The sequence below is a fragment of the Kogia breviceps genome, chromosome 16 (assembly GCF_026419965.1).
Source record: "Kogia breviceps isolate mKogBre1 chromosome 16, mKogBre1 haplotype 1, whole genome shotgun sequence".
NCBI lineage: Eukaryota > Metazoa > Chordata > Mammalia > Artiodactyla > Physeteridae > Kogia > Kogia breviceps.
The window spans coordinates 5,603,154-5,622,086 of record NC_081325.1 but is presented as its reverse complement, the minus strand read 5'-3'; the positions used below and the strand labels follow the sequence as shown (position 1 = coordinate 5,622,086).

The window sequence follows — 18,933 nt, the reverse complement described above, 5'->3', positions numbered from 1 at the left end:
TCTTTCTCTAAAAGCTCCCTCATTCCTCTGCTTCTCCCCACCGCACCCTTCCTGGTTCAGCTGCGCCATTATTTCTTTGACCGTTATTTCTCAGCTCCCATTAAGGCTTCCCGTTCTCCACTCACCCCATTCATAACTTGCCCCTCCGTGGTCACCCTCATTCACCCCTTAGCTTCAGCTGCCGTCTACGTGTGGATTACTTTGAACCACATATCGAGTCTAGATCTCTCTTGAATTTTACTCTTGGGTATTCAATTTCCTTTCAGACACTCTACTAGGATGGACCGTATCAAACCCAACATGCCCCAAACTGAGCTCACCTTTCCCTTGAAAACTCACTCTTCCTTGTATTCACGATCTTGACAGAAGTCCCGACCAGTCACCCCGTCACCCAGGCCAGAATCCAAGGAGTCCTCCTTGCCTTTCACCGCTCTGTTATGCAGCAGCCTCAGACACGTTCTGTCCAGTTACATCCCCTCAATGCCTCTCATGACTCTCCCCTCTTCATCACTCGACTCCACAGAACAAAACTCATGGTTTATCTTATCTGAACGATGGCAGTAGTCTTTTTTAAAATACAGTTTCTAAAGGTGACTTCCCATTTACGGCTGTTACAAAATATTGCAATTACAAAACATTCCGTGTTGTACGCTACATCCTTGAGCCTATCTGACACCCAACAGTTGGTATCTCCCCTCCTCACCTCTATATTACCCCTCCCTCCCCTCCCCACTGGTAACCATTAGTCTGTTCTCGGTATCTGTGAGTCTGCTTCTTTTTTCGTCTTATTAGTCTTCTGATTGGTTTCTCAGCCTTCAATCTTGCTGTCCGCTCCAATCTGTCCTCCTCCCTGCTTCCAGAGTAATATGTACGAAACACAAAGCTGAATATGTTTATGACAGCTTAAAACTATTCAGCAATTTCTCTCTGTTTATAGGATATAAGCTAAGTGCTTTAGTATGTGGTATGAGACCCTTCAAGCTGTACTGCCACCCACATTTTCACCTCTGGACATGCTCTTCCTGGAACCTCAGGTTTCAACCAACAACTTGCATTTCCTAGAATCTGTCTGGCTATTTCTAGCTTGTGAGGTTTTGTTCTTCTGCCCTCGCTGCCTACAATTGTTTTCTCTCCTTTATTACTCAGCAAATCATTATCTATCCATCTTTCAAGACTTGGATCAAATACCCTCCAGCCTGTTCTCCCTCTCCTGGTTAGAACCAACTTCTCCATCCTGTGTACACATCTCTATCTGCAGCACAGGCAGAAGACTTCAATAAATTTTTTGGTCAGCTTCCTTGAAATATAATTTACATACAACAAAGCTCACCATTTTTAATTAAACAATTCAGTGAGTACTGACAAACATATACAGTTGGGTACTATCAACACAATCATGAGAATATTTCCATCTCTCCAAAAGTGCTCTCAGGCCCCTCTGTATTCAGTCCCCTCCTCCCACTGCCTGACCCTCGGATCTGCTTTCTATCACCAGTGTTGCCTTTTCTAGAATTTCACATAAGTGAAATCAAATAGTCTATAGCCTTTGTGTCCAGCTTCTTTCACTTAGAAGAATATTTTAGCGATTCATCCATGCTAACACACACTCTAATTCATCCTTTTTCCTTTCTGAGTAGTATTCCATTGTATGGATGTACCACAATCTGTTTATCCATTCACAGGTTGATGATCATTGGAGGTATGTGCAGTTTGGGGCTGTTATGAACAAAGCTGATAAGAACAGTTGAGTGCAATCTGCTGTGGACATATGGTAGGAGTGAAGGTCCTGGATCCCATGGTAAGTGTATATTTAACGTTATAAGAAACGGTCAAACTCTTCCCCCAAGTGACCATAATGTTTTTCATTCTGACCATCGATGCACAGGAGTTCCAGTCACCCCAGATCCTTGCCACAGACTTTTAACCCTTAGCTATTCTAGTAGGTATCTCATTGATTAGTAAGGTTACAGCATCTTTTCACGCGTTCATTTGCCACACACATATCTTCACTCATAAACATATTTTAAATCTTTTGTCCATTTTACTAAAACATTGGGTTGCTTTCATTTAGTTGTATGCGTTCTGTATCCATTGTGGATGTAAGTCCTTTGTCAGATACATGTTTGGAAACACTTTCTTCCAGCCTGTGGCTTTCTTTTTAATTTTTTAGAACTATCTTTGGAGGAGAAGAAGTTATAAATGTTGATGAAATCTAATTTATTAATTTTTGCTTTTTGTGTCCTATTTAATAGATCATTGCCTACGTTAGGTCACTAAGATTTTTCTCTTTTGTTTTCTTCTAGTAGTTTTATAGTTTCAGCTCTTTTGCCCTTTATTTACATCTGTGTTCCATTTCAAGTTAATTTCTATCAATGGTATGAGATAAAGGTGTGTGTGTATATATATATATATATATATATATATATATATATATATACATATATATGGCTGTCCAGTTGTTCAGCATCATTTATTGAAAGATTATTCTTTCTCCATTAAACTGCCTTAGCAATTTTGTCAAAAATCCAATGGCCAGATATCTATGGGTCTATTTTGGAGTTCAATATTCCGTTTCATTGAACTACTTGCCTGTCTTTACGGTGATACTATTTTGATTACTGTTGCTTGTAACCAGGGAATGTGAGTCCTCCAAGTTTGTACTTCTTTTTCAGAGCTGTTTTGACTATTCAGGATCTTTTGCATTTCCATGCAAATTCTTGAATCAGCTTGTTGATTTCTATTAAAAAAAAAAAGCTTGCTGGGATTTTGATTAGTATTGGTATTGCACTCAATACGTATGTCAGTCAATTTGGGAAGAACTGACATAATATTAGTTGAATATGTGAACTCCTTCTACATATAAGGTGCTTAAACCCATTCAATTTTTATATCACTTGATAGTTTCTAAAGCCCGTTCATACACATTATCCCTTTTGATCCATCACATAACCAGAGGGAAATGCTGGCCTCACTTTGCAAAGGAGAAAACTGAACCTCGGGAGACTTGACTCGGGTCAGCTGGTTGGGTATGTGGTGGCGCCAGTTGGCCTGCCTTTTTCAATTCACGTCGACAGTATATGTGATGCTTCATCCTGTAACTATTGACCTGGTGTATCTAAAACGCTGGCATGTGGACCTGGGCAGAGAGGACCTGGCAACGCAGCAAACTCAACGCTACGCTTTCGCTCCCTCTTACTTGGGTAAAGACGTGGCTGGAGACCCAGTCACCCTGCTTCCAGACCAGCCCTGGGGAGCTGGTCCCACCAGCTTATGCATCTCAAACAGTCGGGAAGCTTCAAAGATGCAGATGCCTCAGCCTCACCTCCAAAGTTTGGATTCAACTGTTGGGGGTAGGGCCCCAGTAGCAACAGTTCATAAAAACTTCCCAGGTGACCCTAATACACAGCCAGGTTTGAAAATGGCCATTCTGCTGTTTCCAGGGAAAGAACGAGCAGGAGAGTCAGGAAAGATTTCTGAGACTTGGGCAAAGAGTGAAAGGCCTGAGGGTCAGGGGTCACCAGCATACCTGGCCCTCTGATCAGAAGGGAAGGAAAAGATGACAGAGCTGCACGGAAGGTCTTGCCAGATTCCTTAGCAGAATCTGGAAGAGATACTAAACACATGACAATTCTCCTCCGGGGACTGGTCCCCAGCCCTTTAAAAATATCCTCACCCTCAGTGAGTAATAAGAAACTCAAGTCTCATAGAATCAGATACATTCCTAACAGGAAAATTGGTCTAATTTTCTTCTCTCTCAGACAGGAAACCGAAGTCCTCCGACGCTACTGGCTGCGCCAGCGCCGTGCCCCCCGCCCCCCCACCCCCCACCCCACCCCGGGGCCAGGCTCCCGGCGCACTCCCTTCTGCTGCTCTGTGTAGCCTGGGCCATCCGCTCACATTTTCATGGGGAGGTAAGGCCTACTGGGGTGCGGGGCCGACTTCTGGGCCATTCAAGCCACTGGCTTCCAAGCCTTGGTGCATCCAAATCACCGGGGAATTTAAAATATAGATTGCTGAGCGCAGCCTAGAAGCCAGATCTCTGGGGTGGAGACTAGGAACCTGATTCACACCCTGCCCTCCTCTTCCTTTGCTCCCTTTGGGCCTGTTTTGTTTTGCTTAGTGTTCGTGAACTCTGGAGGGTCTGACACTGGAGTGCTCGGCAACCCCTGGGTTTGATGATTACCTGTGAATTTTACTTGTGGAAACATCTCCGCCCCCATGTGCAATTAGGAGTGAACCACACTAGATTTATAGCCTGATGCACCCAGGATTTTCCTTCTCATTTCCACGAGTTGAAATACAAACTGAACATAGCAATCTTTTTTTTTTCGGTACGCGGGCCTCTCTCTGCTGTGGCCTCTCCCTTTGCGGAGCACAGGCTCCGGACGCGCAGGCGCAGCGGCCACGGCTCACGGGCCCAGCTGCTCCGCGGCACGTGGGATCCTCCCGGACCGGGGCACGAACACGTGTCCCCCGCATCGGCAGGCGGACCCCCAACCACTGCGCCACCACGGAAGCCCCATAGCAATCATCTTAAGGCCACGGAAAAGCTGATGCCACGACCAGAGCTTTGCGCAACCACGGAAAGAGCAGGGCCTGCCCCAGCACGCAGGCATCTGTCCTGCAGGGTGGGTGGGCACCACCCAGACAGTGGACACCCGGGCGCCCCCAGCCCTGCGGGTTCTGGGCCCGCCAAGCCCCGCCCAGGCACAGTGCGAGGTCCCCAGCCACATCACCTATGGGTGACCCGGGTTCAAATACCTGCACTGCGGCTGCTCGCTGCCACCTCTCAGGTCCTCATCTGCAAAAGGGGGCGCTGGCGGCTACTTTATACAGCGCTCGGGGCAGCCCTGCCTGCTGGGCTGAGCTGTGAGGCTCGGGCCATCAGTGTCCCTTGGTGCCTGCCCTTGAAACCGCCTGGCTGAGGGCCCTGGGGTTGGCGTGTCACAGAAGCAAGAAATGCCACCTCCCCACGCCAGGCTCGACCGAAGGAGGTCTGACCCCGAGGACTGCCCACGGTCTGCGGGGAGAGAGGTGGGTGTATAATCCATTACAACGCAGTGACCTGGTGCTGAGCTAACGGCGGGGAGGGTGGGTTGGCCAGGGTCAGCAACAGAAGTGCTAGAAGTGTCTTCAAGCTCCACCGGGAGTTTTAAGGCAAAGACCAAGGGCCGAGGGGTCAGCATGCTGGGCAAGTGTGCCCCGTGTGACACAGGACGGGGTGTGGGAGCTCAGGAGGTACGGCCGCTGGACTCAGGGGACAGCCAGGCTCCAGCGGACCCAGCAAAGGCTGCTGGAGAGTGGGCGGCACCAGGAGGGGGGCGTGCTCTCGTGTCCTCCGCAAAGCAGGCAGGTAACTGCTCAGTGGGAACCGCACGGCCCGGGGAACACTGGCTGGGAGGCGGCTGCGGACGCGGAGGTGAGCGCGGGCCGAGGGCCTGTGACAGCGTAGGAGCTCTGTGATCTGTTCTTTGATTTGTGGACCTGGATCTTGCCCTGGGACCCCAAGGTTACAGGAAAGGGTTCTCTCGACAACCACATGAGCCTAAGGGAAGGCCATCTAGATTCCGAGCAGCTGGCAAAACCCTCGGCGTCTCTGCCTGATTCTGCGCTGCCTCCTCCTGTCCCGGCCCGGATTCCAAGCGCAGAGCCTCCGCTAGGGCCACACGCTCCTTCCTCTAGGGCCCTCAGAAGCCCTGCAGGGCAGCGTCTGCGTCTGACCCTCCTGGAGGCCAAGGTCCAATAGCCGTCCCGGCCTCTAAGCGACGGACCCCCACCTGGGTCCTCTGGCCCACGCCTCTCCGGGGCTCTCCCGGCTCCTCAGGGGCCCTTCACGCCCCCCCCCATTCCCGGCCACCCCCAGGGCCCCTCCTCCCCGCCCCCTTCTCCACCCTCCCCCAGCCCCACCCCTCAGGCATCAGTAGCCGCTCCCCCGACCCCACGCCGCCCTGGGGAGCCCGGGGCCCCCTTTCCTCCAGCTCCCCCTTCAGGGCGGCTGTTGTAGCCCGCGAGCACAAAGAGGAGACACAGGACGCGGGGCCCTGGCTTGGAAGTGGTGGCGCCACACCATAGGCCACACGCCTCGGCCGCCGGGAACCCGGCCGCGCCGCCGCCGCCGCCGTTCTCCGCGCGCGCGGCGGCGGCATCCTTCCCGCGGCGGCAGCATCCTTCCCGCGGCGGCGGCATCCCTCGTTTTCCGCGCGCGCGGCGGCAGCATCCCCCGTTCTCCGCGCGCGCGCGGCAGCAGCATCCTTCCCGCGGCGGCGGCATCCCCCGTTCTCCGCGCGCGCGGCGGCGGCAGCATCCTTCCCGCGGCGGCGGGCTCCGCTGAGCCGCGCCGCGCACTGTCCTCGCCATCAGGTCCCGGGACCTTGTTGGTCCCGGATGCAGCCTCTGTAGGTGCTTTGTTGGTGACCGTGAGAGTGTTCAGCTTTGGGAAGAGAAAGTGGAGGGTGTAACCGTGAGTCAGGACAGCCGGAGAAGCCGGGCAGGACAGCTGCTTCTCCCTCTTTCCTGTCCAGGAACCAGCCACTGCGTCCCACTGACTGTACCTCCTTAATGCTTCTTTTTAATGCGGTAAAATATACGTAACATAAAAGTTACCATCTTAACCATGTTTAGGTGTACAGTTCAGTGGCATTAAGGATATTTTCCTTGTTGTGTAACCATCACCCCTTCCGTCTCCAGAACTCTTTCCATCTTGCAAAACTGCAACTCTGTCCCCATTAAGCATGAAGACCCCGTCTCCGCTGCGCTCCAGGCCCTGGGAACCACCATTCTACTTTCGGTCTCCAGGAATTTGGCTTATAAAACAAGAAAGCAAGCAAACTGCCGTAAAGCTTTTATTGACAAATAAGAGTCAGTAAGTGGTAACAGTATAATTTTTTGTGAATGGGGGAGGAGTGGCTGGATCTGGGAGCCCAGGTCTCCATGACCTTCACCTTCCCTGGGGGGTTCTGGGCTGCCTTGGAGGGGGCTCACCCCGGACAGTGAGGGGCCCAGCGCTGGGGGACCGAGTGCTGCACACATATTCTCCTGCGCTCCCTGCGGCTGTTAGGAATCACCGGGTGACCTTATGCAAAGGCGCAGTCCGTGTTCTGAACAAGTTCTAGGCGACACAGACCTACTGGCCCAGGGACCACACTCTGAGCGGCAAGGCCTCTCTCCACCTGGGTGAACCTTGCCACCCAGGCCAGGCAGGACCTCTCTGAGGTTCAAAAAGGCCAGGCCCGATTCCTTTTTTACTTTTTATTAAATCACCTGATACATTTTTAAAAATGAGGAATGCCAAAGCAGTTACAAAAATACTGGCGTATTTTAAACAGTTCACAGTTTAACAAATCAACAGATCTGTCACGCCTGCACAGATACAATGCATATAATTGTGCCTGTCACAAAATAATGACTGCGCTAAAAAAAACCAGGTTAATTCCTAGGGCCCGGTGGGTGTGAGGAGTGGGGATGCGGTGCAATTTTAAGCCTATGCGATGAGCAGCTTCCACTCTTGTCAGTTTTCTCTGGGGCTGAGTGTGTAACTTCGCTGGGAAATAGCGTGGAATGAAGGCTCTGCCCTGGAGGCTCCTCAGGCACCAGGGGACCCAGCGGCCCTGCCGTCTCCCAGGCACACACCCCGTGAGCGAGGCTCGGAGACCAGAGGCCTGGCCTTTCCAGCGGGGCTGCCCTTGTCCTGGTCCTGGTTGGGGGACCCTCTCCTCTCTTTCCAGAAGATTGTCACAAGCCATGTCTACTTCCTCCAGGAAGTCCCGCCCCTCCTTCCTCCGCAGAGGTGTGGGCTGACTCTGGCCTCAGCTGGACACTGCAGGCCAGGCCACAGCAAGTGGGAGAGACTCACTTGGAAACCTCCTGGGGGGGCCCGGAGGCCAGGCGGCAGACACTCTCCAGGGGCTGGGCGGGGTCTGGCGCACATCTGCGGGATGATTCCAGAAGCTGACTCCAGCTGTTCTAAGGTTTCCCAGCCCCTCCGCGGGCCTGTTTCTCAAGCCCCCGGTGTCTACAAATGGAATGACTTTTTGTTATAAAATTTCTCATTTTAGGAACGGACTAGGACAACATTTCTGTGAATGAGAAGCTAGTTTAGCGCATGCAAAATATGACTCGACTCGCAACACAGACCACCCTCCTTCCCCTCACCCACCCAACAAACATAACACACTTATTCTCCTGCATCCTTGGAACCTAACGCGATGTCTGGCTGGCCTCAAGGAATGAATGAAGTTTTAAGGGCAGCCCTAGGAGACTCTGACATCACAGCCGCGGTCTGCCTTCAGTCTTCAGCTTGCCGACTCTGCGGGGACAGGGCCCTCCTAAGCCCACAGAGGGGTGCAGGCGTGTCAGGACCATGGGCCAGGGTCACGTCGCCTGGTCGACTCCATCAGGGTGCCTGTCCTCCCGGAAACACCTGGTCCTGTTGTCCCGTTCGCTGGCTGTCCTTGTCACTTAAGCAAATCTGAGCCACAGCACTAGGGAAATCAGTCCTCTGTGGGCACTGGAGCCCAAGAGCTGGGGTTGCTGTGAAGACCTTCATTCACCCGCATCTGTAGGTCTGTCTTCTCCAGGTCACACGCACCATGGGCACTGCCCCCTCAGGACTGTCCCCTCTCCCCAACCAGGACAATTAGAGCTACCCGGGGTGTCCCCATTTGGAAGCGTCTGCAATCCTTTCCTGCCTGCCCGTCCAGTGTCCCAGGCAGGGCTGAGCAGAATCCTTAGTAAGTAGGTCAGCATAATACCAAACTCTGTCAGCATTCAAAGCCGTTTTCTCCCAAACCACAGCTCACCTGGCTGTGTGACTACCCTTTAGACGGCTGCTTTCTCCCATCCTCGGGGCTGAGAAACAAATCAAGTGCTTCCTGGTGGACTGAGAAAGTGAGTTCTGTGTAAGGATAAGAGCATCATTCAGACGTAATCAAGGATGCAGAAGAGACTTCGGCTTGGACAGAGACAGACCATTTCTAAACCTGTCACTGCTGTCTGGACACGGTGGACTCTTCCCACAAGGCTGCGACTGTGCAGCTCGCAAAGAAATAAATCAGCCTGGAAGTGAGTGTAAAAGGGCTTTCTGCCCAGACAGCATGCTTGTGATGTGCCACCAAGAAATAAATGTTACCTCTTTTTCCATGTAGAGCCGGACAGTTCCATAAACTCTTAGGGGCATGAAATAAACACAGAAATTAAAACAGGAAAAAAAAAATATATTCACGAGAACAAAAGCATGTGAACACGTTTTTAATCATCTGTTGGTGCAGCTTGATTTCCAACTGGTATATGATATTTGCTAACATTTCATTAACGACTATGTTCCTGCAGAAAAGAAGCACCTCTGTAAATAATTAGTACGTGGAAGATGCAGCAGTAGTGAAGGACCGCAGACCCAGCTTGCCCAGTGTGTATCGGCAAGAGTACTTCCCGCTGCAAACAGCCAAACGTCAACTTAACATGGCTTCAAGAGGAACGCTGTTTGTTATGGGATTTGCAAGTCCAGCGAGGGGACAGACTTCCAGGGTGGTAGATCCACCGCCAGCCCCCCAGCTTCTCACGGTCTCTGCTCTGCCATCCTCGGGGTCAGCTCTGTCCCAAGACTGCTGCGCCGCGCCCCCCCCTCCCCCCCGCTGACTTAATGGAACGATATGACGTCACTGCTTCACTGTGGAGGTAAAGGCGCCAGCTCCGGAGGCGGCTGGGCCTCAGTGGAATCCTGGCTCTGCCGGAGCTGTGCATCCTGGGTAAAATGTGAACCCCCTAAGCACCAGCTTCCTCATCTGGAAAATGGGAATAATAACAGGGCCTGTGTGGCCTAGGACGGCTGTGAGCATTAAATGAGAAGGTGAGATGGTGGCCGACACGAGCAAGGCGCTTATAAATGTCAGCGCCCACTGTGTCTGTACGGAACGTATTGAGCGCTCACAGCGCGTGGGGCTGCGTGCTGGCGTACGGAGACAAGAGCCAGGGAGAGCACCGGGGAGGAGGCAGGCTGCTCGGATACAGTGTGGCAGGTGCCCTACCCTGGATACCCTCACCCCCAAGGCAGGAGCAAGAGTGGGGACCTGCCGGCGCCTGGTGAACAATGGACAGAGAAGCAAGGAAGCAGCGGGGGAGGCGACACTGGCCTCCAGGGCTGCTTTCAGGCTTCTGGGCTCCTTTATGTTCCGCACAGACAAACCAAACACAGCCAGACCTCGGAGACAGCACGGGTCTGCCCCAGACCACCAAGAAAGCGAAGATCACAACAGGGCGTGGGGTTTCTCAGTGCCTCTGAGTTAACGTGTACACCGTCCTGTCGTCTATGAAGCGTGCGGTCAAACAGCGTTATGTCCAAAAGAGTGGACATGCCTTAATTAAGAATAATTTCCTGCTGAAAAATGCTTACCACCTCGTCTGAGCCTTCGGGGAGCCACAGTGGTAACATCAAAGATTCCTGATCACACGTCACCATAATCAGACGTAACAGTAATGAAAAAGTTTGAAATATTGTGAGAATTGCCAAAATGGGACCCAGAGGCAGGAAGACAGGGGCAAATGCTGCTGGAAAAATGGCTCTGACAGACCTGACCAACACGAGGTCGCCACAAACCTTCAGTTCGTAAAAGACGTAGCATCGGCGAAACACATTAAAGCAAAGTGCAGTAAAACAAGGTCCGCCGGCACTGGTGTCGTGAAATTAGAAGAGCAAAACCCTCCTACGCTGTTGTTGGGAATGTAAATGGAGCCAAATGTAAATGCAGCCACTATGGAGAACGGTATGGAGTTTCCTTACCTTACAAAACCAAAAATAGAATTACCATATGGTCCAGCAGTCCCACTCCTGGGCATGTACCCAGAAAAGATGAACACTCGGATTTGAAAACATACAAGCGCCCTAGTGTTCACAGCGGCACTAGTTACAACAGCCAAGAGGTGGAAGCAACCTCAATGTCCACTGACGGAGGAATGGATAAAGGAGATGTAGTATACATGTGTGTATGTATACACACACACACACACACACACACACACACACACACACACAGTGGAATATTGTTCAGCCTAAAAAAAAAAAGAGTGAAATATGCCATTTGCAGCAACAGGGATGGAGCTAGAGATTATCATACTAAGCGAAGTAGGTCACACTGAGAAAGACCAATATCATATGATATCACTTGTATGTGGACTCTAAAAAATGATAAAACAAACTTATTTACAAAACAGAAACTGACTCACAGACATAGAACAAAATCTTATGGTTACCAAAGGAGAAAGGAGTGCAGCGGAGGGATAAATGAGTTTGGGATTAACATACACACACTACTATATTATAAAATAGATAAACAACAAGAGCCTACTGTAGAGCACAGGGAACTCTGCTCAACAGCTGTAATACCTTAAAATGGAAAAGAACTTGACAAAGAATATATATATATACATACGCATAACTGAATTACTTTGCTGTATACCCGAAACTAACGCAACATTGTAAATCAATTATACTTCAATTTTAAAAAAATAAGATAACTTTTTTTTTTTTTAAAGCAAGAAAGAATTTTCTTGACTCAAAGGGACCAGAATACCCATTTTTTTTATTCCAACACAAAGGAACACAACATTTTCTAAGATTGGAGACAAAAGCAACCACACCCCGCTCAAGCCCAGAGAACCTGTGTGGTGCAGAGCCACGCGAGGTAACAGGAGCAGGGAAATTATGTCCCTGGTTATTTATTCTGGATGATGTTAGGCAAGTACTTAACTGTGCTTGGAAATGTTCCACGCTTTTAGTAGATAACGAAAATCAAAATTTTTGATATTTAAGCAACTTCCCCCAGGAAGAGAAAAAGCAATGAAAATCTATTTACAATAACCACAGAAGTGAAGACATCTGACCTCTTAGAATTTGCAGTTGCATCTACTGCCCCCTTCTCTCTGCTGCCTGATACCCCCCATCCCGAGTTCTGCTCAGCGGGGGGCCAAACGGCGACTGGAAACCGTAGCTGTCGACATCACCTCTGTAGATGAACTAGCTAAACTGACGTTTAACCATCAAGTGACCCCGCTCTGCCTGCCACCGTGCCGGGTGCCACCCCTGGGTGCCAGAGTCCTCGGGGAAGCACATCAGGCTGGGTACTGCTCCTGGGACGCTCGCAGAGGGTGGGCGGTCCACGCAGACAGCGGGTGCCGTGAGCTCAGGGGACTGCTGCCCCAGACCCTCCGGGAGGCTCAGCTCGCCCACGCACACGGGTACTGGGACTCTTGTCGAGACGCCAGCCGCAGCTTTGGAATTCACCGAGCAGCCCTGGAGTCCTCCTGCTTGGACCTCTTACTCTCCACGCTCCCTCTTTCACGCAGGAAAACCCGAGCCCCAGAGCGGCAGACTGATTCGCCCCAATGCTGCCCCAAGAGACCAGCACAGGTCGGAACGCAGTTGCACATTTCTCCCTCAAGCTCTGTGTCTTTATGGAACGTACTGAGCGCTCACAGCGCGTGGGGCAGCGTGCTGGCGTACGGAGACAAGAGCCAGGGAGAACACGGGGGAGGAAGGAGGCTGTTCCATAAAGACACAGAACTTGCCATTCCCTTGGGCAAGGAGCCCACGGCCCATTTTCAGTGTCACTCTGGACCACAGGTCATCATTCAGTATAAAATACTGGGAAAGAAAGCAAGTTATAAAGGAAAGATCGCCGGGCGTCTTTTTCAAGTTGGCTTGATAGTTACGGGATGAGAGAGGATGTTGTGACCACACTGGCCCCAGGCGCACTGGCCCTTAAGAATGGAAACACCAGAGCACCGAGGGAATGCCCTTTGTTAAACTATATATAGTTAAAAAAATTCTTTCTTTAAGAATGCTCGGCTTCGCGTACACGAAATCAATCGCATAAGATGAGTCACTGGTGTGGGTGAGGGTGACAGGGCTGGTAGAGCTCTGGTTAATGTCAGTTGGCTGGCTGGTAGGGGAAGAACTGTGCTGGAAAGGAAAGCAGGGATGTTCTTCAGGGATAGGAATGTGCTGGAAGAAATGCCTTTTAAGCCAGGGCATGAAGAAGTTTCTGGCCCAAGCACTCAGATGCCCCCTCCCACCTTGCAACAGCCTCCAAGGTGGGGAGCTCTCGAATTTTCCTCAGAACCAGCGGTGTCATCTGCCAGCGAGAAGAGCAGCTGCTTTTCTGAGTGAAAAGGAGGAGGAGGAGGAGAAGCCAGCAAGCCGGAGGAAATCACCGAATTAAAGAAGGCAGTGAATATTTTCACTGTGTGGAAAGGGTATTTCCAGCACATCTGGGCAAGAACTTAAACTCTCCAAGTGGTTAATCTAAGATTCTCATGCTTCCGAGGGCTGTTTTATTGTGTTACTTCCAAATTTTATCACTTTATTTCCAATTTGTGTCCTTGGGGATGGAACAAAAATGATTTTCTGAATCACAGGAAATGATTCAAGCTGGGTACAATTTGATATTAACAGAGGATATTTAGGAGCCACAGATGAACTTAGCAGTTTTTCATAGATTCTAAAATGGGATTCAAAGTGGCAAACATTATTTTTTCCACCTAATTCAATAAAGTGACAGAACGAGTTAAGCTATTAAAGATCTGACACCCCACCAGGATTCCGCAGTACTGGGGTAAACGGAATTACTCTTTCTAAATAATACAGCAGGGGAAAATGAAAGCATTACTGCGACCGTGCCCAAGCATAAATGAAGAAAACATGTTTAGTTTTATGAAGAAACTCAGTCCTCAAGACTTCTGTTTTTGTAAAACAAACAAAGAAAACACAGTCAATTGGATTAAAGAGATTCCTTAATCCTAGATTTCCTCCTAGACCCTACGGCTTGCTATTTAAATTGCCTTGCAAGCATGGGTGGCTTAGGAAGTACCTACACTTTGTGCAGTCAGGATGGAGGTGAGGAAGATGACATTTGCCTCTGAAAACTGTCGGTGTGCCAGAAGGCTCAGGGAAAATAAAGCTGAAAATATGAAAAGAAAAATGAGCATATGCTCATCCAGTCCAAACGCGTGTTTAGGACATCATGCTTTAATCCGTAATACGGGCTCTGGTAGCATATTCAGAAAGTTGGTGAACTGAGTTTTCTAATATTTTATTCTCTGAATTAATTTCCACCTTCCAGCAAGGGAAAATGCTTGGAAATATATTTAAGAGTGCTTATGGTATTACATACTTAGGAAGAAAATCATGGAGGAAATTACTGTTCATGCCTAAATATAAAGTGAGGTTGTCTCTCAATATTACCACTCAAAATAGAAGGAATCATCTGATAAGCAATATCTTAGAAGGATTAATTGAGGTAGGCACTGGTCTAAAATAGGGTTGTCGGATTTAACGAAGAAAAAAATCTGTAGTTGGGCATTCTGTATGCCCAGTTAAATCTGAACTTCAGATACACAACGTTTTTTTTTTTTAGTATAAGTATGTTCCAAACAATATTTGGGGCATTTTTACACTAAAATGTATTTATTGGTTATCTGAAATTCAAGTTTAAGTGGACACCCTATATTTTACCTTGCAAGCTGAGCCTGAAATGACCTTAAAACACTAGTTTTGGATGATTATAGAGGTCATTTGATGGAATGGATTTTTAAAAACAGAGACAAAAAAATTGAACAGGTTTAGTATTTAGTAATTATTCTTGGGGCTGTGACACCCGGTTACAATTGTTTATACTGTTGACAATGCTTATAAAAATCACTTACAAAAGCCACAAAGTAAGTGTTTTACATATGGTGATCACTAAGTGAAAACAAACAAACAAAAGACAAGCACAGAAAGGCAAGCCATTTCCTTGTGGCCTGGGTTAAATTTCCAGAGAGAGCAACATATTTTAAAAGTCAAAAAGGGCTGTACTTCATACAACTCTGACAATATAAAATGATGTTTTAGGAAACTCAAAAAGAGGTAATAGCAACGACAAAATTACTAAAGTCAAAGACGCATATAAGATATTGAATAAAATTATTTCATGTTAAGTGAGAGCAGGAAAAAGCAATATTCTAAAATCATGTTAGTTTATCTAATGTGTAATTTTATATATTTATAACTGAAAGTAGATATTTAAGCATTCCATCTCCATCTCTTAAAGGATATCTATATCAACGTCTAAATCGCTATCACCCATCTGTATATCATCTATCTATCCATCTAAGCTTTTCCTTTTTTAATCTTCTCATTGGGAAACTAGAGGATGATCACATTATATACCAGATTGCCTTATGTTTGGTCATGTATGACACAGAGTACACAGATTTTAGGAGAATGTACGGACTGTCTTATCAAGTTCAAAATCACTTATATCATGATGTTCATTAATCTTGTGAATCTGCCTAACGTTTTACCCACCTAACAAACTGTTTCCGGGTGTGACCCCTGCTTCCAGCCAAGATGGAGTAATGGGACCAGGTTTACCCTTCCCCCTTAAACAATTCAAAAGTTGGACAAAATATATTTCAAAACTGGTTTTCAGGCATCAGACAATGGACAGCACAAGTACTGTTTCCCAGAGAAACAAAGTGAGTTTCACTGTTGCATGAGCTTACTGCTTGAAAGCAGCTCCCAGTACAGGAAAGGAGAATCTGAACAACGTCCAGTGCGCTTGGTGTTTTGAGCAGATGCGAAGGTGCGCTGCGTGGAAGCTAACTAAGGTGGCTGGAATTTAAGGGCAGTGTTGTGGAGAGTGAGAGCTGCACACAGAGCGAGCTTTGGAGATCTGCAAAAGGGTCCCCTCAAGTCTAAGTGATGCATGAGAGGCCTCTACCAGAGGCTGAGAACCACTTCCTGGAGTTCACACAGGGCTGAGAATAGTCTGTGTTCCTACCCGTCAGAGTGGTAGCTGGGGCTTCTGGCAGAATTCTCAGAAGGACATTTCTTTAGTAGTGGGGACTAATTAGCCCTAGACTTAAAGGCAGTTGTAGACTTGATATATAAGCTTAGACACAAGTATCAATAGGATCCAGTTAATTTAACAGAGTGCCAAAACAAAATTCAACCCTAAACAAACACAACGAGGCCTAGCAACCAACAAAGCAAACTTCAAAATATCCAGCATCCAATTAAAAAAATTACTAGGTTGAGAAATTAAGGAGATAATCCCATAACAATGCATCAAAAAGAATAAAATACCTAGGGATAAAGTTAACCAAGGAAGTGAAAGATCTGTACACTGAAAACTATACGATTTGATGGATAGTGAGACACAAATAAATGGAAAGAAACTTTGCTCATTTTTTTGAAAGAATTAATATTGTTAAAATGTCCATACTACCTAAGTAATCTACAGATTCAATGCAATCCCCATCAAAATACCAAAGGCATTTTTCACAGAAACAGAAAAAATAATCCTACAATTTGTATGGAACCATGGAAGACCCAATTGCCAAAGCAATCTTGAGAGAGAAGAGCAAAGCTAAAGATATCACATATCCTGAGTTCAAAATATAATTACAAAGCTATAGCAATCACAATGATATGGTACGGGCATAAAAAAAGACATATGGATCAATGGAACAGAATAGAGAACGCAGAAATAATCCTGTGCGTAAATACACGGTCAACTAATTTACCACATGGGAGCCAAGAATATAGAATGAATGGGGAAAGGACAGTCTCCTCAATAAATGGTGTCCGGAAAACTGGACAGCCACAAGCATAAGAATGAAACTGGACCCCAATCTTATACCATGCACAAAAAATCAACTCACAAATGGATTAAAGACTTAAATTGAAGACCTGAAATCATAAAACTCCTAGCAGAAAACAGAGAGGGTAAGTTTCTTGACATTGGTCACGGCAATGATTTTTTGGATTTGACACTAACCAAAAGAAAAGGCAACAAAAGCAAAATAAAAGTGGAAGTGTCGGGTTGGCCAAAAAGTTCATTTGGGTTTCTCCATAAGATTTTGGCCAACCCAATACACCACACTAAGAAGCGTCTGCACAGCAAAGAAAGCCATTAATAAAATGAAAAAGCAACCTACAGAATAGGAGAAAATATTTGCAAATCGTGTCTCTGGAAAGGGTTTTATATTCAAAATATTTAAAGAACTCACACAACTCAACAGCAAAAAACCAAAGAATCCAACTTTAAAATGGAGAGAACGGAGTCATTTTTCTAAAGATGGCACACAAATGGCCAACAGGTATATTAAACGGTGTCAACGTCACTGCTCATCAGGAAAATGCAAATCAGAGCCACAGTGAGATATCCCCTCACACCTGTTAGAATGGCTGCTGTCAAAAAGACAAGAGGTAACAAGTGTTCGTGAGGGTGTGGAGAAAGGGAGCCCCTGTGCACCTGCTGGTGGGAGTGTAGTGGGTTGGCCAAAAAGTTTGTTTGGGTTTTTCTGTTACATTATCTTATGGAAAAACCCAAACTTTCTGGCCAGCCCAATAATTGGTACGGCCACTACGGAAAACAGTATGGAGGTTCCTCAAAAAATTAAAAATACAACCACTGTATGTTCCAGAAATCCCACTTCTGGGCATCTATTTAAAGGAAATGAAACCAGCATCTCAAAGAGATATTTGCATCCGCATGTTTATTGCAGCATTGTTCACAATCGCCACGGTATGGGAAGAGCCTACGTGTCCATCAATGAATGAATGGATAAAGAAGATGAGTGTGTGTGTATATATATGTAAAAATATACACACACACACAGATTGTTCCCATACTGTTCAAGGGCCCCAACTTCTGCATAATCCAATCCAATGATCCACCTGTAGCTCATCCCAAACTACCGCAGGGAAAATCTCAGTAAATGGATACCACTGTGAAGCACAGCTTAGCACGACCTACTTGACCAACAACGGCTTCCTCACCGCTGACATCTTCTGAGCGCACTTTTTTAGCCTGGATTCCGTGCTACCCCAGTGCAGAAGCCCAGACAAAGCGCGGTGCGCGGCTGAGTCGCGTGTGAATGCGACCTCAGGGAGCAGCAGTGTGAGATGCGGGAGAGAGCAAGGAAGGGAAGCCAGTTCAAGGATGCATTACTCGGTTGGCTGCCCCCGTGGGTGCCTGGTGCTCAGCTCTGTCAAGACCTTCTAAAATGCCTTACGAAATGCCTCTCCAAACTGTTCTGCTTTGGGAAGTCAAAGGAGGAAGCATCTACATATTGATTCGTCTTTTAAAAAAATGTTTTTTAACTTTTTATTTTTCAATTTAATTTTATAAATTATTTATTTTTGGCTGCGTTGGGTCTTCGTTGCTGCACGCGGGCTTTCTCTAGCTGCGGCGAGCGGGGGGCTGCTCTTCGTTGCGGTGCGCGGGCTTCTCGCCGCGGTGGCTTCTCTAGTTGCGGAGCACGGGCTCTAGGAGCGCGGGCTTCAGTAGTTCTGGCACACGGGCTCAGTAATTGTGGCTTGCAGGCTCAGTAGTTGTGGCGCACAGGCTTAGTTGCTCCGTGGCATGTGGGATCTTCCCGGACCAGGGCTCGAACCTGCGACCCCTGCATTGGCAGGCGGATTCTTAACCACTGAGCCACCAGGGAAGTCCGCCATTGATTCTTTTAATCCACTGGTCAAGGGTAATCCCCTGGGCATCAGCTGCCCCCCGTATCCTGAGCTCAGAGTGGGTCCTACGAGCATTCTGCACGGATAAGGTATCAGAGAAGCTCCACTGCCGTGGGCCCCACAGAGCACCTGCCCAAACCTGGTTGCGGCCCACGTGGACACAGTCACCGTAACAGCAGCTGGAGGAAGAAGGGGTCCGGAGGACTCTGACGTGCACAGGAGTCCTGCGTAACTCGGCGCAGTGAAAGCCTCTGACGACACCAGAGAAAAATTTTACTTGTCTGTTTTTGCCTATGTAGAGCGTATTTTCCGCCAGTGCAGAAATTCAACTGGAAAAGCAATTACTGCGTATTAATCAAGCTGATTTTAGGGCCTACTGAACCAGCATCAGGTTTTAAAAATCCCTGATATCGTTGAGTATGCTTTCA

General features: G+C 47.9%; 1 protein-coding gene across 1 annotated transcript in view; it reads right to left on the bottom strand.

Annotated features, from left to right (window-relative positions):
• The window catches only part of CDK8 (cyclin dependent kinase 8), a 176,960-nt gene that overhangs the window by 56,163 nt on the left and 101,864 nt on the right, over nucleotides 1-18,933 (bottom strand). The gene's annotated exons all lie outside the window — the stretch shown is intronic.